Source organism: Bombyx mori, chromosome 18 (assembly GCF_030269925.1).
Source record: "Bombyx mori chromosome 18, ASM3026992v2".
Classification (NCBI taxonomy): domain Eukaryota; kingdom Metazoa; phylum Arthropoda; class Insecta; order Lepidoptera; family Bombycidae; genus Bombyx; species Bombyx mori.
In genome coordinates, this window is record NC_085124.1 from 8,944,906 (window position 1) to 8,970,663 (window position 25,758).

A 25,758-nucleotide genomic window follows, 5' to 3' on the forward strand; every position below is an offset into this window, starting at 1 on the left:
GAATATATCTTAACGACTCCTTTTAGTAATAGCATTCAAATTTTATTTACTGAGTACTTGTTTTTGAAAGGTTCATGACACACAAAGGACCAACGCGAATTTATGTTTTATATATTTTATTTTATCTATCTATACTAATCTTTACTAATATTATAAAGAGGAAAGATTTGTTTGTTTGTTTGTTTCGAATAGGCTCCGAAACTACTGGACCGATTTGAAAAATTCTTTTTCCATTAGAAGCCGACATTGTCCCTGATGAACATAGGCTACTTTTTTAATTTTTTTTTTGTTTGTTTCATGTGTGTTTTAATGTTTCCGAAGCGAAGCGAGGGCGGGTCGCTAGTATGTTATATCTTTGAATAGTTTGTTGTAATTATTGTGGCCATAGATCCAGAAATTATAGAAAACATCATCATCATTAACCTAGAGACGTCTACTGCTGGACATAGACTCAACCCTTAAGGTTCGCTACAATGACCGGTTCTCCGCATCCAACGAAAACCCTAAGCGGGTTGTTGGGCCACCTCATGAGGGGTCTACCCACGCTAGGTGTATGTGCACCGTAGAGAAAACATATAAATATTAATTTCCATAAGGTAGTATTAATTTATTAATATCAATTATATTCTTTTGTGCAACTAATAACTAACATACCTCAAAAATTGCGATAGTTGCTGGTATTTTATTTTTCTTTGTTGGTATCAATGGAGGGAAAATTTAAAATAATTAAAATTAAAACTGTAGTCAAACACTGTAGACAGTTATCTACACTTTTTGTTTGTTAAATTTTCACTTCATATTTTTTTTTATTTTTGTTTGATATTTTATTATTTGAATATTTTTAATTTTCTAACTTATATTTAAAATTTCCTTGTATATGTCGTTAGGCAACCCTATAATACGTCATAAATACACCCCACTGAAAGATGGTATCGGACACCACGCCTGTATTAACGTGAATCGTGGTGAAAACACCAACATACCCTTATCCGATAACACACATACATTATATATACACGAATACAGGTTTTGATTTCATGACCATAAAATCTAATTCCAAAACAGAGTCAATTCTAAGCGCGATCTTTTAAATTTTCCCTTTCGTAGCTAACGTAGCGAGCTCTTTTGCTGCATGAATTTCCCGGGATGAAATTAACTTTGACTTTGTGTTGAAACTTCGTTGAGATGTCAATTTTGTGTAAAATAAACTGGGAAGTCCTATAAGAAACAAGAAAACGAAAAATTATTAGTACTCGACTATCAAAAAGTTAAAAGTAATATAGTTTTCGTCAGAGGGTCTACTGTGAGAACAGTATGCTCAGCTTTTCATTAGCTCTAGATATTAAAATTAAATTCATGCAATATAGAACTGTATTAGACATTGTCCATTCAAATAAGAAAAAAAAAAAAAATTTAAAAGTAATTTCTTTGGTGTCGGAATGTCGTAGACACAATTAAACCACCTTTTAAGGTTTTTACGGTTTATTTAATAGTTTATTACGTTTCAAATACATTGATAGTTTTCATGGTGACGGAAAAACATGTTTCTTTTTTTCAAAAATATTTTAATAATATCTACGTTCATTACGACTCTTTTTTTAGGAAAAAATAACTCAATCAAAATTATAAACGCGAGAGATGAAACCGTAAAAATAGTTTTAAAAAATTAATAGTTTTAATTAATTAATTAAATAATTTTAATTAATTTAATTAATTAAAACTATTTTTACGGTTTTATTTAAAATTTATTTTAAAGTTACTCACTTATAATTTTGTTTTTACAGTGGCATAGTTTAAGAATTGTCAAGTCTGAGGTAAGCATATGCATGTACGAGTACATTAACTGGGGTTAATTACTGTTCATGTAAGGTTCTTCAACGTCGAGTGCTATCATCTGTACAACACTCATCCGGCAAACCTTATCTATTAAACGCACTAACACGAATTAGTTTGGGCTATTAAATATTGACAGCCGCACGTGAAATGCTCTGTTGTACACAAATTGGAGTTACGTTCAGTTTAATTATAAAACTTAGTAATTTTAAGTGATAAGTAATAGTACACTGATTTAGTTCGCTGGCTTAGAGAAGCCAGGTTGATCGTAGCTTTCGGTGTCAAGCGCGCCACCAGTTGGGAAAAATTATTGTGAACAAATTTTTTTGGCTTTATATAATTAATAGTAAACGAATTCATTTCTTAGTGACATTGCTTTGAGAAATATTATCTCGCTTATCTTATGCCAAAATTACCTTGAAACTTTCATTAGTGCGATTAAGATTTTTGTTCTATTAGCTAACCCTAAAACAAGCAATGCTTTATTGAAAAAAAAAAACCGTTCAAAACTTAGAAAAAGAAATGGTATTTGACGGGTTTCTTTGAAATTCAAAAAATTTTCTGCACGGATTTTAATTTACTCAGAAATTTCAAATAACAAAAGCTACATTCGATATTTCAGTGCAGAGTTTAAAATTCATTGCTAGCATAGATTTAAGCTCGTCACGTTCCATAATGCCTAGTTACCCAACAAAGACTGTCTAGTAATCGCTATGTGGGCCGCGACAACACGTAATCTGCCCGTATATCAAACTGGTAATAGCTTGAGACGGTGTAATTGAGTCGAACCAATCTGATATCGTCATTACATTACTGTGATTTACGCATTTATAATACCAACGTGGGACCTACGTTGATTGCCTGTTGTTAAGGGATTGTAACGAGCCTATCATGTTGTGTAGCCGTAGCATCAAAAAACATTATTTGTTAGCTAAACGATGTCATTATTTGCAAATGGTGTGGAGTGAGTCCGGTTGGGTTTTTAGTTTAAAAGACGGAATCAGACGTGATCCTATTCGCATGATTGATTTTTATTTTATTATTAAGCTAGCTTTAGCTCAAGACTCCGTCCGCGTGGAATAGTTACTTTGGCATAACGCTAAATTTTACCTCCACTTCATTTACGTAGAAACTGAAAATATTTTTGAATTATAGAATGTTAAGGAGCTATTTAGACCCCTATTTTAAAACATTCTTTATTGGTGCTCCACTTATATTGGTCTTAGAGTGATGTTATATATAGTCTATAGCCTTCCTCAATAAATGGGCTATCTAACACTGAAATCATTTTTCAAATCGGACCAGTAGTTTCTGAGATTAGCACGTTCAAACAAACAAACTCTTCAGCTTTATAATATTAGTATAGATAACTGTAACGCGGTAACAGCATATATTTTGACATGTCCTTCTTCAAACGAGGTTTGAGAAGAGTTCAGCATTAAGCAGCTGCTTGACATTAGTCTGACATCAATGAGTGGCAGCTATAACACCAAGTGGGTTATTGAACTACCTTCCAAGAAAATAAAAGGAGAGTTAAGTTCGTAGACTTAATAACAAAACATTTTATCACGATTGTCCCCTTTAAGCCACAAGGCACGAGTGCTTTGTGGGAGTAAGACTGCCAAAATCTTTATATATATAAAAAAAAAAAATTGTGAAATAAATGAAAAACAAAATCCACACAGCAAACAGTTAAACTTCATCTGAGTGCGTCGTACCACACAAGGGTATTAATGCATTTTTGAAATGAAATTATGAAAACATTTTCATGTTCCATTATAATTATGCAAATGAAATCATAGTTTATGTGTGTATGCAAATGCATCAGCGACGCAGGTGTCTCCTGTTTATCTGACTGATTTAATAACTGAGCTCATCGCGAATCGAATGAATGCTGTTATACGAGGGTATCAATGCTCTGCTATAACGCATTAGTGGAATAGACAGATAGCAAATAAAACAGGGGTGAATTCAGATGAACCCGAAAATGACATATTATTTTATTGTGCTAACCGGTAAACCTGATATTAAGTGGTTTTAGCAATATACAATAATGTTCGGACTATTTAGTATGATAAGATGTTTAGTTGTAAAATTACTTATTTATATTTTAGTTCTTTTTTATTAAGAACTAAATAAAAATAAATTAAACTATTTTTCATAACAGTTATTTTATTTCTTTCTTAGAACTTTAACATATCACAATGTCATAATTTGAATGCCACTACTCGCCTTAAGATGCGTGGTTCTTTCAAATCGAAAAGCAATCATGCTTTCCGATTTGATTTGCTTTGATTGCTAGATTGTAGTACCTATCCGAGCGAGCTTACTTACACATACTACCGTACCGTACAATACAGAATATTATTGTGATCTTTAGTTGAAGAGCTCACCCAAATATAACATGCCTTAATAAATTTCAGCATTAAAGCGCGGATGTATCTGTGGGCAGGGCTTTGGCTTCGATCCCAGCATTGATGATACCTAGCGACGTTAACCTTTCACCATTAGGTGGGCCGTGTTTTCGTCTGGGCTCAATTTGAGAATTTCAAGTCTATGTTAATATCCATATAATTAAATTAATTTTCTTATCTTCTTAATAATAATCTTCTTTTCTTCATCTTTTGGTTTGTTCTGTTTAATAGCAGCGTTAGTTTTACTGAAAATAAAAATAACATTGTTATTATGATACAAATACAATAAAAAAATATCAAAATAGAAAAGCAGTACATGAATAGCACCGGTGTTTATGGTTGAAATTAAGCCATTGGATGAAGGCAATTACAAATATGTAGTTAGTCTAAAAATTCTAGAGATCGCAACTAAAAACAAAGACAAAATATACGCAGATCCGTATAAAGCCGTTTAAATGGGAAAGTAATCCGACGTTATGCTAATGTCAAGAAATGTGTTAGACTAACGAAGGTAACGAAATTAGAGGTTAGGTTAGTTTAATTTAAGCCCTGCGTGCTCCGACCGCGTAGTAATCGTGTATTCCGGCTTGGAGGGTGGTGCAGCCGTAATTCTGAGACAATTGTGTAGTGACCTTAGTCTCACATAGTGCGTCCGTGGGCCATGCCATAGTAGTGACAAGTGTGCTGTAAGCTTGACTGCTTATATAAGATTTATAATATTAATTTCATTATTTCATTATTTTTTATCAGAATTCTCCAAACGCTTGAAGGAGGTTACACGTGATGCTAAGGCTGGCTGGCACTTTGCACAGAGAGTGAGTCTGGCTGTCCAACGAGGTAATGTAGCCAGTATCTTAGGAACTGTGCCTCCTTCAAGCGCATTGGAAGATTTGTTCTGCTGTGTGAGTTGATTTATGATAAATTACATTGATTTGTTATTTATTAATAAAATATATAAAAAATATTTAATTATATTACAAAGTAATCGTCGATTTTTTGACGTGACAACGTCTTAAAATTCGATGGAGCCCGCTGCACGCACGAAAAAACATGACTCATTGAGGCGTTCCATTTAAGGCTTGAACTGCAAGCGAGAGCGCGCAACGAGCGACAAAGAGGCACAATCGGCCTCCGCGTTCGGCAGCGTTCGACATCTGTCTCTCTCCTACTTGAGTTAGCGATGCATCCGCGTGGACAGCTGCTATACAATAATACATTTACATGTTTTCGTCAAGTATGAAGTTCAGTGAAAAGTGAATGTGGTGTCAATTGTCCATACAAAATATCTATCAAACAAATAAAATTAAAATTTTCTTTTGAAAAATGAAACCATTCTATCAGTATTTCCTTATGACGTTGTCACGTTCAACTATCGTCAGTAAACCGACTTTACAGACAACCATATATTTTTTTAATAAAAAATGCCTACTGTTTATTTTAACTCGACATGACAATCAGAGTTCCGCTCTGTTCTGGATTCGTATCACGACTGATAAGAGAAGGGTGAATGCACGAGTGCGTCCAGGTACTTGGAGCTAGGGGCTAGCGGGGGAACTGTTCAGAAACACCAGCGTGATTAATGGAATCCGAACGGAACGATAATGATAATGACGTGTGCGACCGCATCATCAAAATCATTGCCGAGTGCAGCTCTTGTTTTTGCATAGTTTGCTTTCATGCCGATGCGTTGATCAAAGCGTGTCCAATTAGTTTAAGGCACCAGATCCAGTTTGCATAGAGGCTGTTAATCCAAACGTGACTTATTTCGACTCTTTTTTTTTTTAATTTAATTTTTGTAACTATACTGAGACCTTTGAAATTATATCTCAAGGTGGGTGGCGCATTTACGTTGTAGATGTCTATGGGCTCCAGTAACCACTTAACATCAGGTAGGCTGTGAGCTCGTCCACCCATCTAAGAAATAAAAAGAAGAAAAAAATTCTTGATCACACGATGAAGGTTATATTGTTTTAATACTCGTATGCAATAAAATTCTCATCACTAGACTGAATTTCTTTAGTGCAGTAGCATATAATAGAACGAAGTTTTCAGATTATCGGACTTAAAAGTTATATCTTATCTATATATTAATACGTGAAGCAAAAACTTTGTATCCCTTTTTACGAAAATTGCGCGGACGGAGGAGTATGAAATTTTCCACACTTATAGAGAATATAGAGAAGAAGTGCACAATGCTAATATTTTTTTTAAATAATGCATAAAAGATACATTAAATCAATAAAGAAAACATTACACACACTACCATGTATTTGACACACACACACATATACTCTTTGTTTATTATCAAACTTTTGTTATTGCTTAAAGTCTGTAGTCAAATTGAGAATAGATTAGTATTGTTTATCTTTAACATTACGAGTATTTGTCTATAGTGTAGTTTTGGCAAAATCTGTAACAATAGGACCATAATAATGTTGAAACTTATAATTTCAATTAATTATAGTCGAATTTCGACTACTGCGGGACCACTAGTTATAATCGCTTTACGTCTCACATAATGGCCGACTGATACCTGAAGATTTAGATTAATTTCATATTACATTACAAATCCTCTTTTATTTATAACATTATTAATAATGAACAAGAAAAAACTGGATATACCTAATTTTTCTATGACAAGTCAAAATTTTCTTTGTAGCTTCTAAAAAAAACGAAATAAATTCACCTCACAAGCACTCAGAAAAGTAATAGCTATCTCGATTTATTTCATTGGTACCTACGGGTGCTTATAAAAATGCTAGTAACCAGATAGAAAATATCCTGTATCAGAAAATGGAATAACAAGAATGCTAATACGCAAACAAAAAATTCATTCACAGGAAAGGCGTGAAAGTCTAATCGCGTCTACGTAAATGGCGTTTTACTTTTTTTAAACACATAGCGCTTTCCATTATCGATGTGGGGTCGGCAGCGTGCCGTTTCAAAAACAAAACAAATCCAATGTACAAAATCATTCCGTAGTCGTACTACGGTCCGATGCACATTCGCGGCCTCACCGCGTCTGTATATAGATTAAAATTCCATAGTTGACTTGTTAAATCACAAAACCGCATTTTTTTTTTTTAGTACATAATTGGTAGCTTCTGGAATTGCTAATTTCGCGACCTGAATTGTTACTGGTGATAAGATGTGAAGTGTATTGAGTTGTTTTTTTTTTATTGCTTAGATGGTTGGACGAGCTCATAGCCCAATTGGTGTTAAGTGGTTACTGGAGACCGTAGACATCTACGACGTGAATGTGCCACCCACCTTGAGATATCAGTTTTAAGGTCTCAAGTATAGTTACAACGGCTGCCCCACCCACCCTTCAAACCGAAATGCATTACTGCTTCACGGCAGAAAGAGGCAGGGTGGTGGTACTTACACGCGCGGATTCACAGGAGGTCCTATTGTTTTCGTTTAAGATATGGACCAGCCATTATGTAATGCAACTGACAATTCTACTTCATGTTTCAAGCTGGGCGGTGGCATTCAGGTTTTGTTATTTATGAACTTCGGTAACCACTCAGTACCAAGTGAGCTATTAGACAGTGTTTCATTCAACCGTGATCCGACCGATGATGCTGCCATATTCTTTTTACCGTTCCACAACCAATGAAAATAATTCGAAATCGCTATGTTCATCAACAGTGTGTGTTCAGAGATCATTTTTGTTAAGTAACATCCGGTTCTGGCATGAATTGCATTCATTATTTTTGGAGTTCTATAAAAACTCTTGGTCAGTTTGGCAAAAGTCCTCAGTAGGACGCAGAGACTTGACTGTGACTGTGACTGACGTTGTTCGCTATTTCCAAGAGATGCCGTAGTGTAAGTAGTAAGTAAGTCGTCCTGGCCTAAAGGATAAGATGTCCGGTGCATTCGTACCTAGCCGATGCAATGGTGTTCGAATCCCGCAGGCGGGTAGAAATTTTCCTAATGAAATACATACTTAACAAATGTTTACGATTGACTTCCACGATGAAGGAATAGCATCGTGTAATAAAAATCAAGGTGGGGGGCGCATTTACGTTGTAGATGTCTATGGGCTCCAGTGACCACTTAACACCAGGTGGGCTGTGAGCTCGTCCACCCATCTAAGCAATAAAAAAAAGTATAATATGATTTTCTATAAATTTACGAAATGTTTCAGTTCGCGACGATAATATTCGTAAAGAATTCGACACTCACTATGTTTAATTTTTTCATTACTTTGCAACTTAATATCAATCGGTTCTTTAGTTCCATAATTTTGAATATTATTATTGTGCCTAAAATCGAGCACACACGTTGCGAATTCGTAAGTCAGTCACAGAGGTAGGATAAGCTTCGAGTAAATCATCGGACGATGAATACTAGGTGTGCTGCAATGATAACGGTTAAATATGGCTCGCCCATATTGTGTGTACTTAACGCGACCCGGGAGTGCTGAAAACTGATTTATATATGTCACTAGCTTAATGGAACAATGGTCAGCGGATTTACAGTAATTTAACTCAAAAGTCATTTGTACATTACTTTTCCTCTGAGCTTTTATTTCTGCGTAATATTCAGGTATTATGAATTTACTATTCTCGTATTTTGTTGAAATGTTACTAGACAACTATTTTTCATTGATTTACGAGTAAAATATAATCTGAAATTAATAAACCAGAATCTGCAGTAACCGCCTTAAGGAATGTATAATAAGAACACTGAAGCCGAATATGTTGGATTGCGTTTTAAATAGCATATAATAATGTTTTGCCGGTAAGAGTAACACCATCTATCGCCGAATAGTTGAACGAATATCGAAGGATCTAGTAGTATCTAGAACGCTCGAAAAGTACAACGCCATCTATTGTCAGATAGCGGAAACGCACAATGCTAGAATTTTGTGGAATATTCTCGACGATTCTAGGGATTTCGTCTCGACTATAAAAGCGTTGCAGACATAGCATGCAGTCAGTTAGTAATCGGAACTACTCGAAGCGAAACAGCGAACGGATCGCCTGAAACGAAGCGCAAAAAGCGAATTGAGAGTTTTAAAGTATTTGTTGAGTGTTTTAAGTGCTCTAAGTGCAAATTCAGTTTTTAATTTATACATCGGTGGAATTTTATTTATCCCGCACTACAGCGCGTAACAATAATATATATATAATATAGAGTAATAGTACACTGAAACCCTTTGAGGAGCGGTTCAAGGAAATACACTATATTATTCAACACGCAAATTATTTAAGAGTTTCTTCATGTGCAAGACATACTATTTGATTTACTGCTCTGAATTCCTGTTAGTATAAAGTTAAACCCGTAAAAAATCTAAATTAGAAACACATAATAATTTGATTGTTTAATTACCAACAATTATAAATGTCTGTCCAATGAAAACAGTGGATGTTTTAAACGCTAGGAAAACATCCGTTTGCACCCCATCGAGTGGCTTAACGACGTTTAACAGAATATAAATTTTCCGTTGATAAATCGGTCGTATGCGTGAAATAGTATAGAGCGTGTTGTTAATGATAGGCCGCGTTACACTTTTTTTGTGTCTCATACCAAAATAGTTAAACATTTATACAGGGGTAAACGCATCGATAATTATAAAAGTAGTACGGAAGGGAAATATTATTTTTCGGATGTTGCAATTAAGCGCTTAGTTTAAAAATATCTACATACACATATCTGTATGTACCTTAATGAGGAACTCGCTCTGTTTTGTATAGTATGTTTTAACATTGCATTATTATACATTTTTGTGGACAATGGCTCTGTCAGTACACTATAAAAATGGATTACGTTTTAAGATTATTCTCAATTTAAAATCATTAAAACTATTGTTACGATTCTAGGGATTTCGTCTCGACTATAAAAGCGTTGCAGACATAGCATGCAGTCAGTTAGTAATCGGAACTACTCGAAGCGAAACAGCGAACGGATCGCCTGAAACGAAGCGCAAAAAGCGAATTGAGAGTTTTAAAGTATTTGTTGAGTGTTTTAAGTGCTCTAAGTGCAAATTCAGTTTTTAATTTATACATCGGTGGAATTTTATTTATCCCGCACTACAGCGCGTAACAATAATATATATATAATATAGAGTAATAGTACACTGAAACCCTTTGAGGAGCGGTTCAAGGAAATACACTATATTATTCAACACGCAAATTATTTAAGAGTTTCTTCATGTGCAAGACATACTATTTGATTTACTGCTCTGAATTCCTGTTAGTATAAAGTTAAACCCGTAAAAAATCTAAATTAGAAACACATAATAATTTGATTGTTTAATTACCAACAATTATAAATGTCTGTCCAATGAAAACAGTGGATGTTTTAAACGCTAGGAAAACATCCGTTTGCACCCCATCGAGTGGCTTAACGACGTTTAACAGAATATAAATTTTCCGTTGATAAATCGGTTGTATGCGTGAAATAGTATAGAGCGTGTTGTTAATGATAGGCCGCGTTACACTTTTTTTGTGTCTCATACCAAAATAGTTAAACATTTATACAGGGGTAAACGCATCGATAATTATAAAAGTAGTACGGAAGGGAAATATTATTTTTCGGATGTTGCAATTAAGCGCTTAGTTTAAAAATATCTACATACACATATCTGTATGTACCTTAATGAGGAACTCGCTCTGTTTTGTATAGTATGTTTTAACATTGCATTATTATACATTTTTGTGGACAATGGCTCTGTCAGTACACTATAAAAATGGATTACGTTTTAAGATTATTCTCAATTTAAAATCATTAAAACTATTGTTCAGAATAGGTTTAATAATTTTCGTACTTTTATTTAGATAGTGATTTTTGGATTGTTTAAAATGTTATGTAAATTTTTTCAATTTTTGTTTTTCGATTTTTAAAGCTTAATTTCTTCGATTTTCTCTAGTTGTGAACGTATTAAAAATTACTATTACGGTTTAATGTCGCATTTATAATTTCCAATTTCGAATGTGTCTAAATTTCTTTGGAAGAACTATAGTTAAGACAATGTTCAAATGCAATAAATAACAACACCTTCGTTGTCTGTGACCAAGAAAACTGTAACTGTAACTGTAACTGTAAAGTATTCGAAACGCCGAAAATAATATAAATATAAAATAATATAAATAATATAAAAAAAATTTAAACGCGACGATTTTAAATTAAATATCAACCAATCCAAGAGTCAACATTAGGTATTATTATTTTGCCTAAATAAAACACGCATTTAGCTGCTGCATTATTCATTTAGTTTGTTTTAATATAATTCCAGAAATGGGTGGTATAGCATAACGAAACGGCTTCTATGCTTATGGCCCGTTTACATGCAAGCCCTCTACGTGTGCCAGGTTTATTTTACTTTTTTTGGGCTTAGCACGTAATAAAGTAAATAGCTTGAACAGTGGAAATTGCATTCCTTTCGGTTACAGTAATGGCTTACGAAGGAAATTAACATCAAGTGTGATCAAATGAAACTATTGCCGAAAAAATCATCATACTTGATCAGATTGATAACATCGTGGCATTCTTAACCACAAAACAGTTATCCTTATCTTGAAGAATACCTATTTATGAACTGTTCCTATTATTGGTTCTGATTATTGCACAGCGGTTGCTACCAGAAGCCCGGTGATCTTGTCACACATTATAAGAAACTGCGACTGTAATGGCGTACGCTAGTGTCAATCGATCTCGTGACTTCAATGTTCGAATCGTTCATCGTTTTAGATTGCAGCCGACATAGTGTGTAGATGCCATTAACAGTAATGCCGTAGTAATGGCGTCGGTGATCTTTCTGAACTCAACTGTCTGTAAATTTGATTATACCATCTTATGGAGCTGTCTGCCAATTTTTCTTGATATCATCTAGTGACAGTTCTATTTTTTTTTAAATTAAGATATAATTTGGGTCCTTACAATTTTTAAAATGTTTTAATGGTCTACCTAATTATTAAAACATGTATTGGTTAATTTTAGCATTCTTCACAAATACGTATATGGGCGTAGGTTAAATAAATTTGGTCGATTTAAGTGTCTCGTAGCTATTATACTTAAAATAAACATTCACACAATCACAAATTGATTTGAGTCTGGCTTTATTTGTTGCGACACCAAATTTGTTTTCAAAGAAAATCAAATTATTCTGACTCCAAAAAAACCTTTGGAAATTCAAATGAAGTCAATGTCTCTTATGAATGTGTATTTAACTCAGCAATAATTTATTCTTTCAAGCTTATTACAGGTAAAGTAAACAAATTATATTTCAATATTTGGAATCTTAGTACGCACGCACACATAGAATTTGAAAGAATAAGTTATCCAGCTATGTAATCCATGAGATTAATGTCCAGTAATACATGAGATTAAAGTAATAAAAAGATGAGATTAATAAATTAGATTTTCATTCGATAAACCACTTTATCGAACAGAACTTAAAATTTTTAATTACTCTGTCGACTGGTTCTGCTATCAAAATATATTTAACAATTTATTTATTAGAAGAGTATTACTAATTGTTAAATCGTTTGTAGCGTTAGTTTATAAGAAGTTTAAAGTTAAAACAATGGATTACATGGGAAAGCGGTTACTGGAACCCTTAAATACTGCAACATGGAATATAAAATCAAAGTTTAAACATCGTTGATATAACAGCTGTCCTATTCTTCCAATAGAAGGCATGATTGATTTGCGAAAACTATAGATTTTTTTTATTGCTTAGATGGGTGGCGTGCTCACAGCCCACCTGGCGTTAAGTGGTTACTGGAGCCCATAGACATCTACAACGTAAATGCGCCACCCACCCCGAGACATAAATTCTAAGGTCTCAGCACAGTTACAACGACTGCCCCACCCTTCAAACCGAAACGCATTATTGCTTCACGGCAGAAATAGGCAGGGTGGTGGTACCTACCCGTGCGGCCTCACAAGAGGTCCTACCACCAGTAATTACGCAAATTATAATTTTGCTGGTTTGATTTTTATTACACGATGTTATTCCTTCACCGTGGAAGTCAATCGTGAACAATTGTTGAGTACGTATTTCATTAGAAAAATTGGTACCCGCCTGGGATTCGAACACCGTTGCATCGCTACATACGAATGCACCGGACGTCTTATCCTTTGGGCCACGACGACAACATACTTAACCTGTTTGTGAATATAATCGACGTTTTAAGGTATTTAAGCTTAATCAAGTACAAACCTAATGGTAAGTTACCGATATCAGAAATACTAGGAGCTGCCTACTACTGAAAACTCGTTTCGCACTTCATCAAAGCACTGGCAAAACATCGGGGAGAGGAATTCATTTCAGAGTTGGATGTATTGTGGTATCCGATTATTTCGACGTTCACACCCCTAAGATCATACGTAACTAGCACGCGCTTACATATGACCACCACAATGAAATAATAAAATCCATAGAAATATTATAAGTGTGAAAGTGTATTTGTTTGTGTATGTTTGTGTTTTTGTCCTTCTTTCACGTCGAAACGAACTACGAACCTACTGGTGGTAGGAGTCCGCACGGGTAGGTACTACCACCCTGCCTATTTCTGCTGTGAAGCAGTAATGCATTTCGGTTTGAAGGGTGGGGCAGCCGTTGTAACTATACTTGAGACCTTAGAACTTATATCTCAAGGTGGGTGGCGCATTTACGTTGTGGATGTTTATGGGCTCTAGTAAACACTTAACACCAGGTGGGCTGTGAGCTCGTCCAACCATCTAAGCAATAAAATTAAAAAAAGGAAGCAACAGATTGCCATGTTTTTTTTAAGTAGTATTCTTAGATCACGAGAGTGACATAGGTTTTTTTTTGTGCCGAAAAAAACATCATTCCCCATACCATTATATTTAGAAAAATTAACATAACAATTAATATTGACAATGTGGGCGAATATGTGGGTAACAAATTAGTCGTGTAATAAAATATCAAATGCACAAAGCTTATAAATGTGCGTACTTAGTTGTTACAGAGCGTGTAGAAAATCTACAATAATACCATTCTAGCTATTTTTGTGGCAAAATAGCCATAAGTTCTGGTTTGAAAGAAGGTATCCTTTCATACAATCATTATATTTGTATAATAAATAATATGCTTGAAACTTTGACGTAAATTCTGAAGTGGGCGTCAGCATTCAGATTGTAATTCGTCTGCGGAGATTACTAATCACTTATTACCGGATGTACCCCCTTATACTGCTAAGAAGATTTTTTTTTCGGAACCGTCCTCCTAAAATATGTATATATTAAAAGATACAATTAATTCTACACGTTTTAATAGTTGCTTTCTATCGAACGGATAACGTTATCTTTTTAATATATACTCTAATCATATACGCATAGATGTCACCCTGTAATTATGTTGTTGGTTTGCATGAAGATTCGTGATTGTAGAATCAGTTTCCAAATACTTTCCCTTCGTGGAAAACACATTGTAAATTACAGAGGTAAGTAAGGTAATTTCGAATATAATATTATTAATTTATCATTGAAAAATATAATTGAATTCAGAATCTTTATTGATTGAACGGCCAGAAAAAAAGATTAATACCAACCACAGCAATATGTTTAGCATCTAAGTAGCTGTTTGAAATTCATATAATTCAATTACCCAATCTGCTATATATCTATCTAATTAATCGAACGTCCGCTTCGTAATAACGAAAGGGCAGACCAAATACAGTCGAGAGACCTGAACTCCCGACGAACATGAATCAGTCGAAGTGCAGGCATCATCAGAGCATACAATGCATGGAGCGCTATCAATGAATTAAATTATACTAACCGCACACTACTCGCCCTGTATGTCAATAGGTAAACATTATCAAACATCGCCGATTTCAACCAGTAAACCTAATGTAATACCAACATCTATAAATGTCCGATGATTAATTAACACTAAAATGCTCTCCGACCTAAAATCAAGTTCAAGTAACAAAATAAATGAAAGCTCGGATAAACCAGATAGTATACACACAATACTTCTTTGATAAACCGTACAACAAAAGCGTACGAGCACTTGTTAGAGATCAAATAAAGAAAAGAGCAAACCCCTTAAGTAAATCAACGAACACGGGCAAACATCGCGAGTTACGAATCGATGGCACGGACGCGGGACAACCCCTTATCTCGGCGGTGCGCACGTGTGAACCCCGTTCAATTTTAATTTCATGCTCAAACAATGACGCTATCGAGCCGGCTATTATTTTGTACAGTCGCCAAGGGTTCAGTTCATCTAAATCCGCCTGATAAGCCATGAGCTCTTTGTCGCCGCTTCTGCTGATGGCTAATTTGGAAGCGTTCGTCGTACGTTCGGGACTTTCTCGATTACAAGAACACTTTTATTAATCATTAGAATATTGAATTTACTCGGGCCCTGTTATTTTATCTAATCCTCTCGTTACGTTTATCAGCTTTCATATATTTAATTAAATTACACGGAGCTGTGCTGTTTGCGAAACAACTTCAATAATTTTCAGCTCAAATGAGATTCCTTCAATTTGCATTCAAATCGCGAACACAATCGTGGAGTCATGAATATTGCGATTGAATATTTTTTGTTGACCTATTTGTATTCTTACGAATAGATTTGTGTGGCCTAATTCACGTTTTACTTCTTCTGTTAAAAAAATATTTTTTTTGTTCTATAATTAACATTTTTTTCTTGATACTGATAGAGAAGTCCAGTATGCATGACGTATGGACTTAACTTTTGAATCGCGAACACGATTGAAAAGTTTGGGCAATCTTTTTTTTTTTTCTTTAAAATAAAACGCGAAGGTTTCACAAGTTTATACCCTTTTAAATTCCTATTCAAATGCGATTCTCGTTTTATGGGCAGAGATAAGCATACCTAGCGATTCGATTCACTGAACGTGCTTCCCCATCGACGATGATTTACCAAATTCCCAGCTGAATCGCATCATCGCTAAACCCCTGTGTCTGTGTTTATCAAAACACTTAACGATTTAATATGTTCGCTGAACTTTGGCCTCCCCCATTTCGCATTAATGCATGTGCCAATGTTCGCGTAGATTATGATTATTATCAGGATTTTGATGAGCTTCAAGAGCTTCATGTTTGAAGGCGATCAGTAAAAAGGAGGTGAAAAAAAAGTTTTTTTTTTCAAAACGGTATAATGACAGTGAGAAGTAAATGTATTTTGAAATTCGAAAGTCTAAGAATGTTTCGTGGTCCTTCACGATATGTTTTTGAACGATTAAATAAAGCATATGTGCAGTTCCACACAGTAGAAATGAAACTTTACAAGTATTTCTAACTTGTGCTTTTTCAGAGTCAATCTTGTAGATACAGATGTCACTTTTCAGAGTCGCGTTTCATGTGCTATTTCCGTTTCATTGAGTTTCAAAATAACATGACTGTAATAGATGAAGCCGCCATCAGAGTTTTCTAACTTTTTTACACGTGTGATTATTTGAATATTGCCAAATATTTAACCCATAGATACAGCCCATCGAGTTTCTCGCCGGATCTTCTCAGTGGGTCGCGTTTCCGATCCGGTGGTAGATTCTGCGAAGCACTGCTCTTGCTAGGGTCAATGTTAGCAACACTCCGGTTTGGGCCACGTGAGCTCACCTACACACGTTAGGGTGAAGCTGAAATAGCCTCTCAAGGCTATCAGCATAGGTAGGATAAAAAATGCCAAATATTAGAATTAAAAATTATGTAAATAAAACTAATGACATTTTAGCTTCTAGAAACTACGATTTCCTCCAATGTTATGGCCCACCCAGATCCCGAACAGCAAACATCCATTTAACTAACATACTGACTCCAACTGGGAATTCAGACGGCCACTGTTATGCTGTAGCCGAGGTCATTGTCCAACAGATGAAATCCGAATCCCTAGTCAAACATAATTTTCAGACGCACCATTTACACACCATATTATTATTTTTTTTATTAAAATGAACAGTCTAGACTCCATGAAGCGAGAAATACCGTATTCACTGTTATGTTTCTCTCGCGGTTATTTTAATGTTAGTTCATTGAAGGGCTATGTAATTATTTCAATGCAGGTGGTAATTAGTCGGCGCTATTTGTCGTTAAAATATTTTTTTATTTGCATCACAGTCATTGCAATATCAAAAGTAACGGTATTTTCTTTCGGGTATTTCATTTATACTAGTGTTCGCCTATTGATTGAAATTGGACCATAATCACTGAGACCTCAATACTTAGATTAATTTAGGTGCTATTTATTTTCTTTTGATTCTTGGATTATATCTATATAATATAAAAATGAATTGCTGTTCGTTTGTCTCGCTAAAACTCGAGAACGGCTGACTGATTGAACTGATTTGGCTAATTTTGGTCTTGAATTATTTGTGGAAGTCCAGAGAAGGTTTAAAAGGTAGATAAATATGAAAATGCTCGGAATTAAATAAAAATAACAATTGTGTTTTTCCTTTGATGTGTCCCCCGTTGGACGGATTTCTTTTGTTTGTATTAAGTTTATTTTATACGAAATCTAAGTCTTTTATTTATCGATTGAGGCACTACGAAGTCTGCCGAGTCTGCTAGTTTTAAAATAAAAACCCCATTTTGTCAATATATTCCAAAAATAAAAGAAACCCTGTTGACAAACAGAAGAGCCAGTGGCTCTCAATTATTTTGCTGTTGTCTATTTATTAATTAGTATAATGCGTCTTTGTTAGAACAAGCTCACGGCTTACCAGGTGTTGGATAAATGGTTAATGGAGTTCATAGATACTACAAAGCAAATGTCGTCCATAGGCATGAGGTTAAAGGTCGAATCATATTGTTTATTAGCAAATAGGAACAGATGATTGCTTGACACTAGTTAGTAAATAGTAGAAATTAATTATCTATGCTATTGCTATACTACTATCGATGGTCATAAGACGCCACAAAATCACGAGTAAGAAGCAAAAATAATGTGATCAATGTGTGTTTCAGTGTTTTTTGAGTTGGATGGATTGTTGCTGGTCCTAAAGCCCTCCCTATCTCACCGGGACTGATGGACAAGCACTGGTTCACCCAGGATTTGTTAACAGCCTCTCAAGCGCTTCCATCCTAATCAATGGAGCCACGTGCCTCCTATACATATAATGTGATACTGAAGATTTTTTCATATACATATTTTTAAAGCAATGCTTTCACTATTCAAATCACTTGATTAATTTGAAACCAAAACGGTTACAGAAAAAAATGATTCAAATTAAAAGTCACGTCATCTTTAATTTAACAATAAACTCCGAGATTTTTATATTAATGAGTGATCATTTTGACGCCTCTGTTCTATTTCACGGTTCACAAAATTTAAGAGATCGTTATAGCGAAGTTAAGGTTCGTCCCTCTAAAATGTACTTAAATAAATTTTACTCAAATTTTTATTAAGACTTAAATATATTATTATAAAATTTAAAGAATTTTTAGTTGTGTCTTCGTTGAAATCTGGGAGTATTTTATTCGATCGACCTTTCGTAGAGTTGTAGGTGCTCGTAATAGGGTAAGTTCTAATAAGAAAACTTGGGAATAGATCGTTTGGAAGTCCGATCTTTGGAGCAATATAAACCTAATGAACTGGCGGTGTTGATTTGACGCCGTCTAAGAAACCCAATGATTAGTAATTTGTTGCAACTGTTTCGTTTTTAGAATACGCTATATCTTTGGTATTTCAAATTTATGGGCTGACGTAAAATAACAGTTATCCAAATGAAGATAAGTTGTAGTTTTAATGAATACGAAAACGCAAAATAGCTATGATGTAAATAAAAAAAATCTAGATTTTACCATCGACTTGGAATGCAGTTACACTATTAAGAAGTATTGTCAAAAACGTTGAACTTGCTCATTTTCAAATAGTTTGTGTATTACAATCAGAACGTATATGTATGATATATTAAATCAGCTTCTATAGGAAGGATGAACTAGCAGAAAAGGTCTGTCTGGATGCCAAGAATCAGATAAACCTTATTAGCTGACGTAGGATTGATCGAATACTGTGGAGGAACGTCAAATGTGATCGCGATCCTCAGCATTGAGGGAACGATACAGAAGAAGATGCGACATGAGTAAGCACTAAAATACTTCTAAAATGTCTCCTAACAAATCTTTCTAAAACACTTCCTAAAATCTTACTTCAGTGCAATATTCTTCGATGTCTAAGGATGGACAAGGCGATGCGGCATGAGTACCGCCTCATCGTAGCCGCCGTTGATTGCTCCTCGAATCCGGAAAACTTAGCCCTCCTGGCCTGGTAAGACTGCTTTTTTTCCTACCTAAGCTGAGAGCCTTGAGAGGCTATTCCAGCGTAACCTTAACTAGGTGAGCTCACGGGACTCAAACCTGACGACGTTGCTAACACGAACCCTACCAAGAGCCGTGCTTCGCAGAATCTACCACCGGATCAGAAACGCGACCCACTGAGAAGATCCGGCGAAAACTCAGTGGGCTGTGTTTGAGGGTTAATTTACTCGTCCAGCCCTTCGTCGCCAGCGACGGGTTCGACGAGAACGATGACCAGTGCTTGAGGTACCTAAAAGCACTGTTAGTGGATCGGGAGGAGCAACACTGCAAATGTCTCTGACCTACCAGTAATCCCTTCCTTGAAAACTTCAATGTCCCAAGGTGAGCATGAGGTGGAATTCACATCATTATGTCTTCTGCTTCTGGTGCCTGCCGAAACAATATCGCATCATATAGAGTGCCCGAGTCTTGAAATTTTCAGTGTAAATTTATATTTACATGAACAAACACGAACAGTGCAATCTGCTGATATCCGCTTCGACAGATGAAGGAACTTTGTTTACATTATATCAATTAAGTCTACGTTTTGTTTGTATTCGCTCTTCCGTTTTAAATAGCACTTTGGTTTTCGTTTGCTTTAAACTCTTGTCTATTATCGTTTGGCAATCTCGATTATGTAATATTTACGGTTTCGGGTATTATAATGTGTAACGTGAGTTTAGATTTGAAATATCGTAAAGTGATATTTAAATCTATACATTTATACATATAAATAAAATTAGAGTGTCTGTTTGTAATATTGAAATAACCGCTTTTTACTACACGCATATGAATATATATATATACGGTACATACAGCAAAATAACATTTTTTACAATTTTTGTTTGTTCCGGCTAATCTCTGGAACGGCTGGACCGATTTTGACGGGACTTTCACTGATAGGTAGCTGATGATATGAGAAATAACCTAGGCTACTTTTTTTAGACTAGCTTCACCCCGCGGCGTCACCCGCAGTTATTGTCGTACCGCGCGCAACATGGCGGGACTCGCCTATCAATGATAAAATTTAATATTTCCGAAGCGAAGCGAGGGCGGGTCGCTAGTATAATATAAATTTTAAAGAATATCACAAATTTACTGATAAAAAAATTCAAAGACTAAAATCGTTCGGGCTCAAAGGTTAAGCCTAAAAGTGTACTCGTATTGCAAGATCTATTCTGATGTTCAAATCGGTATCATCAGTCGGTTCAAACAGGTATCAGTTTTTCTAATGAAATTGCGCAAGAGACATATACTAACGAATAGCTTCCACGATTAGTCGAATAGCGTTTTGTGATAAAAATCAAACTTGCAATAATTTTAATTCGCGTAAATACTGATGGCTTTTAGCCGTAAAACAGACATGCGTTCCTGTTTGAAGATTCCGAAAAGGTGCTATATGTATACTCGAGACAAACATGCGTCTCGAAGCCAATTGTGTTATTCTTTTTTTTTGCTTAGATGGATGGACAGCCCACCTGGTGTTAGGTGGTTACTAGAGCCCACAGACATCTACAACGTAAGTGCGCCACCCACCTCAAGATATAAATTCTAAGGTCTCAGTATAGTTACAACGGCTACCCTACCCTTCGAACCGAAACGCATTACTACTTCACGGTGGAAATAGGCGGGGTGGTGGTACCTACCCGTGCGGACTCCCAAGAGGTCCTACCACCAGTGATTACGCAAATAATAATTATTTTGCGGGTTTGATTTTTATTACACGATGTTATTCCTTCACCGTGGAAGTCAATCGTGAACATTTGTTGAGTACGTATTTCATTAGAAAAATTGGTACCCGCCTGCGGGAATTGAACACCGTTGCATCGCTCAACACGAATGCAATGGACGTCTTATCCTTTAGGCCACGACGACTTCAATCGACGACGACATCGCCTATTCTCGTTGTTATTTCTATAGGTTCCTATAACCATGTAGGTCATGACTTTATATACCGGTCATCGTTCTCGTCGAACCCGTCGCTCGCAACAAAGGGCTCGATGAGTAAATTAACCCACAGACACAGCTGAGTTTCTCGTCGGATTTTCTCAGTGGGTCGCGTTTTCGATCCGGTGGTAGATTCTGCGAAGCACGGCTCTTGCTATGGTTCGTGTTGGCAACGTCGTCAGGTTTGAGCCCTGTGAGCTCACCTACTAGTTAAGGTAACGCTGAATTAGCCTCTCAAGGCTCTCAGTTAGGTAGGAAAAAAAAAACTTTATATACCCGTCTATGCATTAAACAAATCTATTTTTAACGAACTATGTACATGATGAGTAAGTTCCAAGAATTGAAATTACACTAGAGTGCATTTAAATTGAATATTTAAAAAAAATCAGTATTTTTCTTATTTAATGCAAAAAAAATATTACAGTCGCAGCCCGATTACAGAGTGTTAATTGAAATCAAACAAAGATTAGAACCCGATTGAGCTCGGATCCACGGACGTTGGAAGAACTTATCTCGTTTAAATAACATGGTTGATTAAAAAGGGTTACGATAGAAGACAGAAATAACTGCATGCTTAGGTAGTAGATAATTCCATTTTACTTGTGATAGGATGCCTAAGCCCGCATGGGTACGTACGACCATCTCGCTTATTTCTATCACAAAGCCTTCGCGTCAGGTAAGTCGTTAATACATTGACCTATCTAAAGAATAAATTAAAAAAATGGGAGAAATTGCGCCTTCTATAGGCAGATGTCAGGGTAGTAGTGGTTACAGACAACAGAGCGAATAAAAACAAAATAATTTGTTGTAACTACACGTCTGACACCTATCGTTGATTGAGAAGTTATTACAGAATTCTTCACTAAAGTGCCAACCCTATACCTAGTTTGGTCACATTGGACATACGTCTAGACTTTTATTCATAAAAGGCACAAAGGTTCTAAAGTTGCAAAGAATCAATACTTCAACCAATACAATCAATTTTTACTGGTGGTAGGTGAGTCCACACGGGCAGGTACTACCATCCTGCCTATTTCTGCCGTGAAGCAGTAATGCGTTTCGGTTTGAAGTGTGGCGCAGCGGTTGTAACTATACTTGGGACCTTAGAACTTATGTCTCAAGGTGGGTGGCGCTTTTACGTTGTAGGTGTCTATGGGCTTTAGTAACCACTTAGCACCAGGTAGGCTGTGAGCTCGTCCACCCATCTAAGCCATAAAAAAAAACTCCTATCAATTTGAGAAATCATTAAAAAACAAATAGAATGTTAACGAACTTATCATAGCATATTATCATTGCAACGATATATTTTTTCTGTACTTAATCAGTAAGCCATTGTTATCGCACAAGTCAGTTTATCAACAAACGGAAGGCACCGCTCATTGTCGTCTCATTTTATTACAACTCCCCCTCGAATTTATTACTTGGCGGTAACTCAAATAAGTGAATTCGCTTTTATGTAAAAAAAAAAAAAAAACTTAGGAAACTCTGGTCCTTTGCGATCGAACAATGGACCTTAAGCTATGCAGGTCACGTTTTGCCGCCTTAAAAAAAACGTCTCGCTTAAATCTATAAAGCAATCGTAGTATTACTAACCCTCCTCAATATTTCCTTTGAAAATTTCAATACAATTTAAAATTTAGTCCTCTGAAATCTGTATCTAATAAAATAAGTCCCATCATTACCTTTGGCGGAGCCACAATTAAATGGGCACACAAGTACAGTTATCTATATTATGACAACTATATGTTTTTTGTTCGTAACGTTACATACACATCCAAATGTTCTCTTGTTGTGGATATAAAAAAACTTTCATAGGAGATATTAAACATACACCCGAATTGCGCTTCCAGGTTTTTTTGTAATGCTTAGGTTGGTGGACGAGCTCACAGCCCACCGCATGTGATTACCGGAGCCCATAGTCATTTACAACGTAAATGCCGCCACCCACCTTGAGATACGAGTTCTAAGATCTCAGTTTTTACAGTACTACCGTTGTCCCACTCTTCAACTCGAAACGAATTACTACTGCGCGGCAGAAATAGGCAGGGTGGTTATACCTATCCGTGCGGACTCAAAAGACGTCCTACCACAAGTAATTACGTGAATTATAATTATAGGGTTTGTTTTTTATTGCACGATGTTATTCCTTATGCACAAGAAGGGCCGCGGTACGCTAGGAATGGCGACGTCTGGTGAAGCGCACCACCAGCCGAAGTGATGACCACGACCCCTCTGCCAAGAGTGCATGCGACTGAGAAGAAGAATGTTATTCCTTCACCGTGGAAGTCAATGGTACCTTTAATAGCGTTTCTCGGATTTCGAATCTGAACTTTGTGATGCCGTAATTCCAGTCACTAATTAATAAACCAATAAGGTTATTATATAAATAAATGATAATTACATTTACAGCTTAATCGAGAATTCAGCATCAGAATTTTACATTTTTCTTCTACATGAAAAACACCGTCGTCTATGTCTGTGAAATTTGCGAGGTACTCAGGAATATGTAAAAGTAAAATGGCTGAACCTCGGGATAATCCATAAAGTTACATATTTTTGATTATGTCTAAGACTAACTTTAAGACTTTACAACATTTAAGCCTTACTCTCACGAGTTTTAAGCATCTTTTCGCAAAAACGTCTACTGTGATGGATCTTCAAACCATATTAAATTTAGCCGAATTTCTTATATTTTAATATCCATAATAAAATTCGGCGAAGAATTCAAATTTTCGTTAACCAGGACACACCCTGTCAATTACTGAAAAGGTCAAAGATAATGTAATTACTTAATGAAATTGGTCACTTCGAATAATTCACCAATCCATTCTAACGTTTGCCTTAGGAATGCTAACAAACTCACAGGGCAAATAGGGGTTGGAGATGGCATTCCAATTGACGATCTGCATATTCGAATACCTAAGTGGTGATATTCCAAATATTTCCCCTCCTTCAATCCTCTACTTCTATCTATAGAAACTGAAACATCATAAAATCTATGGAATGCACATAATGGCCGGCTCGACTCCCGATACGCAGCGTAACGTGTCAATGTATTGAATTTCAAAGATGATTAATGGGATTAGTTGAATTCCCGAACTATATCCTATTATTCTAATCGCCGTTGTATTTTCACTTCGGAACTAAAGCGTTAGAATCCAAATAAATCATTAAGGGTACTCCCAGTATAAGCCTTGTTAAGCAGAAAGCAAATAATGGATAATTTTGATCTGATTTTTTTTCTAATTCACTTAAAGGTTATATTTTCTTTTTATCTTTGGCAATTTTTCTTCCTTTCTCCACTAGGTACGTATTTATTTATTTATCTGGAGACATTTTTAAAAAAATGGTCAAATTATATCCTCTCTGTTTTATGCCTGTTGAGGCTTCGAATTCCGATAACCGCTTTGCACCAAGTGGGTAGTGAGCTTGCCTGCTCATCTCCATCTACTATTAAACAGTCCAGTCTTAATATCTATTTATTTTAGAGATGATAAGTGATATTTTGACAGTGACACGTAATACATTTTTGAAACAAAAAGCTTATTTCACACTGTGCGCACATGGTATAACTTTTTGATTTCTCAAGAGCGTAGCAGAAAATGTTTTTCTCGCATTAAGTATTCGTCCTACACGTTTTCGTTTTATAAATAGATTACAGCATTTTGTTGATGTCGAATTTAAGATGTTACGATATATTATTAGATCGAAGTATGTTTTCTAAGTTGAAGCGAAGTTTTTAGATTCAAGTCTATATTTATTGTACTTTACTTTAGCTTATTATATTATGTTATTTAATGTTAAGTTATGATATGTTATTTAACTATCGATATCTAATATTTAGATCAATGGAACAACAAACTTATTAATTTATCAAGGACTATTTAGCTATGACAATGATTACTATTACTCGTATATAACATAATTGAGACATAGATCTCATGTCTAAAGTTAAATTACAACGTGAAGGTATCAGTCATTTTGGTCTTCGATAACTACTTAACACTAGATTAGATGAAGTCGTTCATCCATGTATGCAATAAATAAAAAAGGCATTCCTCGGATATACGATTGGGCTACAAACATGGACTACTCAAAAAGGTTTTCTAAATTAATTAAGTATTATAAAGAGGACACTACAAGACGCCTACAGGCATTCGAGATGTGGTGCTACCGTCGAATGTTACGCATTAGTTGGACGCAGAGGGTCAGGAACGAAACCGTGCTTCAGCGCGTTCATATGTCCCGGAAAATGTTGCCTGCTATCAAAAAGCGCAAGATAGAGTATCTTGGCCACGTGCTCAGGAACGATCGATACATA

General features: G+C 35.6%; 1 protein-coding gene and 1 long non-coding RNA gene across 2 annotated transcripts in view; one reads left to right on the forward strand and one right to left on the reverse strand.

Moving 5' to 3' along the window:
* Nucleotides 1–25,758, forward strand: part of LOC101740012 (semaphorin-2A) — a 430,077-nt gene that overhangs the window by 208,268 nt on the left and 196,051 nt on the right. The window lies entirely within an intron of this gene.
* Nucleotides 3,986–25,758, reverse strand: part of LOC134200575 (uncharacterized) — a 36,609-nt gene continuing 14,836 nt past the window's right edge. The window contains exon 2 of the long non-coding RNA XR_009975547.1: nt 3,986–4,492. This is a non-coding gene — a long non-coding RNA (uncharacterized LOC134200575). The remainder of the gene's footprint in view (nt 4,493–25,758) is intronic.